Below are 9,158 nucleotides of genomic sequence, written 5' to 3'. Positions count from 1 at the left end.
CCCACGAACATTAACATCATACGTACCATAGATACCAAGGAGTACCAACAGCAATGAACAATGAAGTATTGATCCATAACTTCATTAATATTCTGCGAAGAATATGTGGATCCTAATAGTTTTAGAGATTACTTATTCTAGCTCAAATCGAAATTCAAATGAGTCTAATATTATATTGACTCATTAAATCCATAATTACATCTGAAGAAAATATATATGTGTATATACTTTCATAAAGATTGTGATTAAAAATTCTTTCGTACAAACTGTTAATGATGAAAATATTTTAACGGGTAGGTAATACCCGAGGAATATTTAAGATTTCACATTAATGAGTTACACTGTACATTCTTCAAATCTGATTCAACAGTCATTTCCTATCCTACTTACACCCACAGATATATGAATCCGTTCACCACAGAATAACCATTTCCATTCAAATTTCATATTTGGATTTTGACTTATCAGAATCCAACAAGTGGCATAATGAAGAAAACATTGGACAAAATAAAATTTGTAGAAACAAACAAATTAACTACGATAAATTTTGTTAAGAATCCACGCTAACAAAATCCTAACTAACTATTCCTAGCTAACTGTTGTTTCCATATTACATTTTATCGCAATTTTAATTCTCGTAATTTTATCTATCGTCATTTAATTTCGGTTATTTATTTTACGCACTTTAAATATCGGGACACGTATACAAGGTTTTGACATATCATATCGACGCATATATATATATATATATATATATATTATTTAGAATAACCATAGACACTCTATATGCAAATGTTGGAGTTAGCTATACAGGGTTGAGGTTGATTCTTAAATAATATATATACTTTGATTTGTGATCGAGTCTGAGATGTATACGGGTCACGATACATATTAATTAATTCGAATATTATATATTAAACTATATATGAATTATTGGACTGTTAACTGTAGACTATCGACTGTGAATTACCAACATTGGACAAATTAAAATGAATTAAAATATTGATTATGACATATGAAACTAAATAATTCTTCAAGTATGCCACTTGATTTTCATCTTAAACCTCATTCGTATCTTGACGATTACAATCTGTGTTCAAACCTTTCATGATTCTTGAAAACGCCTCAATCGAGAGGATGAACCAACCGCACTTCATCTAAGGAAGGAAAGATTTATGCGTATAGTTATGCACCTGAAGACTCTCGAAAATTGAGTAAACGTTTAACGCGTAGCTGTGCTAATTTTCTTTAGCGTTATTATTACCGAAAATAACTTTGTAATCTCTTTCCAAATTAGCCAATTTTGTCACAGCTCTAGCAAGTCAACTTCGACTTTTTGTTCGAAACAACCTTATTATAACCTTGATATATAGGTGTGCTCTTTATTGTTACCGTAAAATCTTTTATATTCCACCATATTACCAGCAGACGTACCAGCAACCTCGTTGCTCCTTGGCTTAAATCTCTTCGACAAATCACTATATTTATCTATTGAAGTCTTATCATGAACTCATCAGCATCTTGTAACGAGAATTGCCATATCAAGTATCGGGAAATTAGCAATCAATATTTTGAATCTCCCAGCGTTTCTACATCAAAAGTTATATACATATATAACATTTATCCCTTAGAATTATGATCACTCATCCTGAAACTCTGAACAAACTACAAGGAATAAATTTGTACATAAAGAATCCTGATGATTCTGTTCTGATGAAATTTTTAGCGAATACCTTGCTCCTTAATAGCTCTAAATCATCGTGAATGAATTTCTTCATCACAATTTACTTCTAAAATCCTAAGATATCATCGTATCTTTCATTATAAATATCCTCAATATTTCTGAAGATATCTTCATAAATATTCTTGTCCGATATTAATTATCTCTCCGCTCTATCTGTATTACATCATAAAAGAAACTATTTTAGTTTCTAAATTTTGAAACCTTCGAGTTTAAAGTATGAATGCTTTTGAAGTAGTGTTGGGAACTGAAGCATGAGTTAGTATAATATAATGACACTTGATCAACGTGATTATATTACAGTAATTCATGTTGAGTTTCTAATGGAACGTGATGATTTTCAGTACCATCATCATGTGCCATGTTACACGACTTTTACATTCTATCTAATCTATAAACATATCAAGAGCATATTTTCTTGATAAGTTTTATCTTTTCTCGTGACTTCTGATAATTTGACAAGTCAAATCGAGTTGTAGAAATAAGGAAACAAAGAGGGTGAATTTATAATAAAATATCCGACAGAGAAATCAAGATGGAATATCGCATTAAATCAAAGAAGATCCTAATTTCCTTAATTACCGAAGAATCAAATCTTATCACGAAGATTTTCTCCAAATCCCTTGAACTCCGGAAATCAACCATATCTACGTCAAAAGATATGACGAATCTATACCTACTCATTTCACTCTTTGGTGATAGCTTCACTCGTACTCTTCACAAAAATCAAATGGTTTTATCCATATTAATCAATGATGATAAAACTCTATTTATCAACTTATATTGTCATGAAAACATTTTTATTGTTAGCCATGACGACCTTACTCAAATTTCAGGACAAAATTTCTTTAACGGGTAGGTACTGTAGTGACCCGGAGATTTCTGACCAAATTTAAACTTTAATCTTTATATGTTTCCGACACGATAAGCAAAAATCTGTAATATTGAGTCTCGAAAAGTTTGAAACTATATTCATGTAATCAATTACCCTTTGACTACTCTCGACGATTCACGAACCAATTGTTGTTAATAAATATGTATATATATATATATATATATATATATATATATTAATAATGATAATATCAATATATGTATTATCATTTTTAAAAATGAAATGGAAAATTTAATATGCAAAAGTATTATTATTAATATTAGTAATAGAAACAATAATATTGATATTATTATAAGTAATGTTATTATTAGCATTATTAATATTATTGTTATCATTGTATTAAGATTATTATCATTAAACTTATTCAAATAATCAATTTAATAATTATTAGCATTATTATTAATTACAATTATTATTAATATAATTATTAGAATTATTATTCATCCTTTATTATTACTATTTCATTTATCAAGAATATTAATAATATTAAGTAATATTATTATTAGTAATAATATAGTTAAAATTATTAATTTCTAAAAATTATAAATTTTACACAGATATATGAAAACAGTTATATAAATAAATATACAAATACAGAATGAAATGGAATTCGATTGCAATCGTTTTCATGCTATAGCTTATGTTGATTTCTGTCTAAACCAGTACATAATTATTCCAAATAATCACAAGATAACAAATTCAGTTAGTAGGATCGTACATCTTTTTAATTCTTTAATTTTTCTTCTGATTTTGAGTACAAGCGTATCGAATCCCATATCAACTATCAAACAAATTCTGTAAAGAATTCTTGTATGCTTTCAAATTCTTTTATATTTTTCTTCTCTGTACATCGAATTGTATGAAGTGATTAAAGTTGATTGATTCTCCTTGTCGACTGCAACCAATCTATACAACAAACAATCCAATTTTGATACAGCGAAACTTACCACTCTCTTATTATGATTCCTTTTCTTTTTAACTCATATATAGAGTTTAGACTTATACACATACATAAATGAAAAAGCACTTACAAATTATTAATCACCTCTATCATCTTTACATCTCCAACACTTAAACCATCACCAAAGTCACCACCTTTAACCACCATCTTTACAACCACCCACAACCACCATCACATGGTATTTCCATTTTTGCAACTCGAATACGAGAATCATTTTGAACTGACACAAACAAACATGAACAAACGTTGCAACTATATTTTCTGTTTGAACACGGGAACCATCTTAGCCACCTTCTTCTTCCTCTCTCTCTCCTCTCTCTCTCTCTCTCTCTCTCTCTCTTATTTCTTCTTCTTTGTAAACCATCAACCACCACCACCACCACAAAGTCACTGCTACTGCTGTAGCTGTAATCTGTTTCTGTTTCGAAGGTCATGAACTACCACTTGTATCAACTAGTGCTGTAAATTCATTCATGTCACTATTTTTTGTTCAGATCGGATCAAAACAACCAAAACACCACCATCATTCCACCCTTCCGATTGCTACTGCTTCCCATGTATTTTTTTAAAAAACTCGCCACACACACAAACCCTTTTGCTAAATGGTTGATTGTTGTTGTTAGGATTACGTTATATTAAATTGTAGTAGGGCCCAAACCCATTCAAACATCCACTAGTTCACTAACTTGCATCTTTATGTAAAAGGCCTACATATTGGAACAATAAAAAAAAGCGAACGCAGCCACACAAATTATAATATTACAAAGTGATGGACTTTATCATTAGTGGTGGCATTATTCATTAAGGGACCTATGTCCACTTAATATCCACCGAAAGTTATTATTATGATTAGCATGTAATTGTTTTGTTTACTCAAGATTTTCGATGCACCAAGTTGCAGTAATAATTGAGGTGAATTGAGGGTTCGGTGGAAACTTGGTGGGGACAATCAAATACCACTTCATATCTATTCATGTGCAAAATAAATACCGAAACATTATGAAACTATTATTCGGCTGTACTCTAGTGGGGTTGGGCTACTAGGTAACGGTTTCTAATTCGGGCCTCATCTTTTATTTAATTAGGAAGTTGATGATTGATGATAACGTTATTAGATGATGATGAGTGGTGTTATATGGCGATAAAAGGTGATACACATTATAATTAGGATAGTATGATTATGATAATCACGAAGACGATAGTGATGATTGATAAAGATGTAGGAAAATGATACTAGATTATTATGATCGTGAGATTTTAATGATTAAGGATTAGGAGGTTAGTAAATAAGATGATGATATTAAGATTTAAGGATGATGATTAAGTTAATAATATTGTGATGTTACTATAACGATGATGATAAAGAAAAATTATAGAAATCGATTGTTACAGGCTACCATGTTTTTAGTTGTATAAATGGGGCGCCAATAACTAGTTTCTTCTATTGGGCCGTATTAAAATACTAGTTGGGCCGAGATATTATATGTTTGTTAGTTGGGCCGAATCCAATTTCTTGAGTTGGGTCGAGATCCTTATTTTTCTGTTGGGCCGAATAACGGGTTAAATATATGAAGGGTTGGTATTGATTAGTAAGACACACATGGAGTAACGGTTTAGGGGTATTAGTGTTTAGCAAGAGGTCTTGGATTCGAGCCCGGGCAGGGGCACTTATTTTTTTGGAACTTTACTTTGAGGTAGTCTCCTTTTATAATTTTATTATAATTATTATAATTATTATTATTATTATTATTATTATTATTATTATTATTATTATTATTATTATTATTATTATTATTATAATTATTATTATTATTATTATTATTACTACTACTACTACTAAACTTATTATTATTATTATTATTATTAAAAGTATTATCATTTTTATTATTATAATTATTATTTTTAACAAACAAATGTTATCCATATAAAAATATATTACAAGTCAACTAATATTACATACTAATATGTTTTAACTAATATATTGCCATTTATATTGATAAAACTTTAATTAAATTATAAATCATATATGTATTATAAGTATAATTATATTTAAAGATACTAAATTTAATAAATTATAAAATATAAATAAACTTAATTGATTAAATAGGATGTGTGTTAATATATATGCAATTGATATAGGTTCGTGAATCCGAGGCCAACCTTACACTTTTTCAATTATATTATATGTATTTTTTACTACAAAATACATTAACGTGAGTTTCATTTGATTCCCTTTTTACTCTTTACATTTTTGAGACTGAGAATACATGCGCTTTTATAAATGTTTGACGCAATAGACACAAGTACCTTAACTGTATTCTATGAAAGAATTATCTGGGATTGGGGTTGATTATGATGACACGCATTATCCCCCGGTTTCCGTTAGAGCGTATGAGCTCCCGAGCCGGGTGGATGGTTTATTATTTATGACATTTTGGCACCGGTTGTCCTATATTTTATAAACATGTGTTCAGCCGTGGGGTGTAAAGACCGGCACAGAAGTTCTATATTTTGAAGGCACATGTATTCAGCCGTGGGGTGAAAGACCGGCACAGATGGTTACTATTATATTTTGAATCCTCACCAGATGTTCTTCATATGAAAGATATTTTTTTGTGCAGTTGGAATGGGACTTCTGCACGTTTTATAATATTTAAAATCTTGTGGTCTATTAAAATGATAAAAATGAAATGATTACTATAAACTAATGAACTCACCAACGTTTTGGTTGACACTTGAAAGCATGTTTATTCTCAGGTTTGAAAGAAATCTTCCGCTGTGCATTAGCTCATTTTAAGGATATTAATTGGAGTCATTCATGACATATTTCAAAAGACGTTGCATTCGAGTCGTTGAAGTTCATTAGAGATTATTATTAAGTAAATGACAGACTATGTCATTTATAGTTTGGATATTATGAAATGGTATGCATACCTGTCAACTTTCGATGAAATGAAAAGTTGTCTTTTAAAAACGAATGCAATGTTTGTAAAATGTATCATTTAGAGGTCAAGTACCTCGCGATGTAATCAACTATTATGAATCATTTATAATCGATATGGACTTCGTCCGGATGGATTAGGACGGGGTGTTAAATTTTTATCATTATTATTATTATTAAAAATATTATTAATATTAAACCTATCATTTTTACTAAAATTATTATTTTTAATAGAAATATAATTGTTACTAAAAATTATCATTTTATCATTTTATCATAATTAAAATCATTTTTAGTAAATATAAGTATTGTTATTTTTATTAGTAGAATAATAATAATAATTATTATTATTACAAAATAATACAACTTTTACTTATTATTATTATTATTATTATTATTATTATTATTATTATTATTATTATTATTATTATTATTATCAATATTATTTTATCAAATAAATATGTAATACAAAGATATTTTACTACATATAATATAATTACATTAATAATACCTGGCATTATATTTTTATGATATTAAATGACTTTTATAAATTTTATTACTTAAGATATATAAAATATATTTTTATTATATAAATTTTAATATAAAATTTTATTTATTAATAAATGAATTATATTATTTAAAATGTGTAAAAAATATTTAAATATATAAAACGACTATATCTAAGATATATAATAATCATGTATAGATTTTTGAAGCCATTTTAGGTCAAATTGACTTTTGTTGACTTCTGCATATTTAGTCTCGAGCATTAGGATTGTGATACACTACGGTTTAACCTAAATTGTTGGACAGATATTGACCAACATATAAATATACAAAATTAATATAGGTTCGTGAATCCGAGGTCAACCCTACACTTGTTCAATGACGACATATGTATTTTTACTACGAAATACAGTATCGTGAGTTTCATTTGCTCCCTTTTTAAATGCTTTTGCAATATATATTTTTGGGACTGAGAATACATGCGCTGCTTTATAAATGTTTGACAAAATAGATACAAGTATTTAAAACTACATTCTATGGTGGATTATTAAACCGAATATGCCCCTTTTAGTCTGGTAATCTAAGAATTAGGGAACAGACACCCTATTGACGTGAATCTTAAAGATAGACCTATCGGGCCCAACAAGCCCCATCCAAAGTACCGGATGCTTTAGTACTTCGAATTTATCATGTCCGAAGGGAGTCCCGGAATGATGGGGATATTCTATACGCATCTTGTTAAGGTCGGTTACCAGGTGTTCACTATATGAATGAATTTTTATCTCTATGCAATTTGCGAAATGCCTGATATGAGATTAAGTTTATGAGAAATTGAAATATGAAATCTTGTGGTCTATTAAAATTATGGAAATGATTGATTACGATAAACTAATGAACTCACCAACCTTTTGGTTGACACTTTAAAGCATGTTTATTCTCAGGTATTAAAGAAATCTTTCGATGTGCATTAGCTCATTTTAAGGATATTACTTGGAGTCATTCATGACATATTTCGAAATACGTTGCATTCGAGTCGTTGAGTTCATCAAGTTTATTATTAAGACAATTATAGTTGAATGTATTATGAAATGGTATGCATGCCGTCAACTTTCGTTGTAAAGAAAGTTGGTCTTTTAAAAAATGAATGCAATGTTTGTAAAATATATCATACAGAGGTCAAATACCTCGCGATGTAATCAACTATTGTGAATCGTTTATAATGTATATGAACGGGTCCTTTCACGCAGATCATAACGGATCCTAAGAGGTCTCCTTGGAACAGTTATTAAGTATACTAGGTTATTCATGTCTCAATTTTCTAAGTTTCGTGTTCTAAAAGCGCATTAGTTACCTCTCGGGAACACCAGCTATACCGAGTTCATATATGCTTCAGATATAATATAACCAAGGCTCTTATTCCAATGAAGTAGCTAATTTCATATAGGTGGACAAGTCCTGGTCACAACTTAGGTTGGTCAATCCTCAAGATTCTAGCATGCAAGCATAACGGGGTTACAGATTCAGTATAATAGTAACCGTATGATATTAACATAATTACGCTAGCCTAAAATTCTATCATGGTAACATACAGATTAATTATTTAAGCTATCTTGCTAATATCACAATGCATATTTAAACATAGATAATAACAGTACATGTTTAAATAAATAGAAAAGCATTACAGATAATAACCTGAAAGTTTACAGAAATCTGCCCGAGATCGCAGTGACTCTTGAAATATCCTCTGCAATAAAGCTAGACCAACTACTAACTTCTAAATGTTATATTATTTGAAATGGAAAAATGAAATTTAAAATTGATTGGCGTGTGTTAAAAATGAGGAGGAAAAGTTCCTTAAATAGGCACCATCCAGCCCTGGAAGGCCGTGGGCTAATGCCTAGTAGGACGTGGGCTGAGGTCGTAGCCTATAGCCGTAGGCAGGGGTGGCCTATGTGCTTAGGCAGTGCGCTCCGGATCCAGGTAGGTCATGGGGCTGGATGACAGGCCGTGGGTCATTGTAACACCTCAGCTTAACATGACCACAGTATTGTCCACTTTGCTCGTAGGTGCACGACTCTTTCTTAGCGACCACACACGAGAAGCACTTTTCCAA

This window comes from Rutidosis leptorrhynchoides, chromosome 1 (genome assembly GCF_046630445.1).
Source record: "Rutidosis leptorrhynchoides isolate AG116_Rl617_1_P2 chromosome 1, CSIRO_AGI_Rlap_v1, whole genome shotgun sequence".
Lineage (NCBI taxonomy): Eukaryota > Viridiplantae > Streptophyta > Magnoliopsida > Asterales > Asteraceae > Rutidosis > Rutidosis leptorrhynchoides.
Note: the sequence above shows the minus strand (reverse complement) of the source record.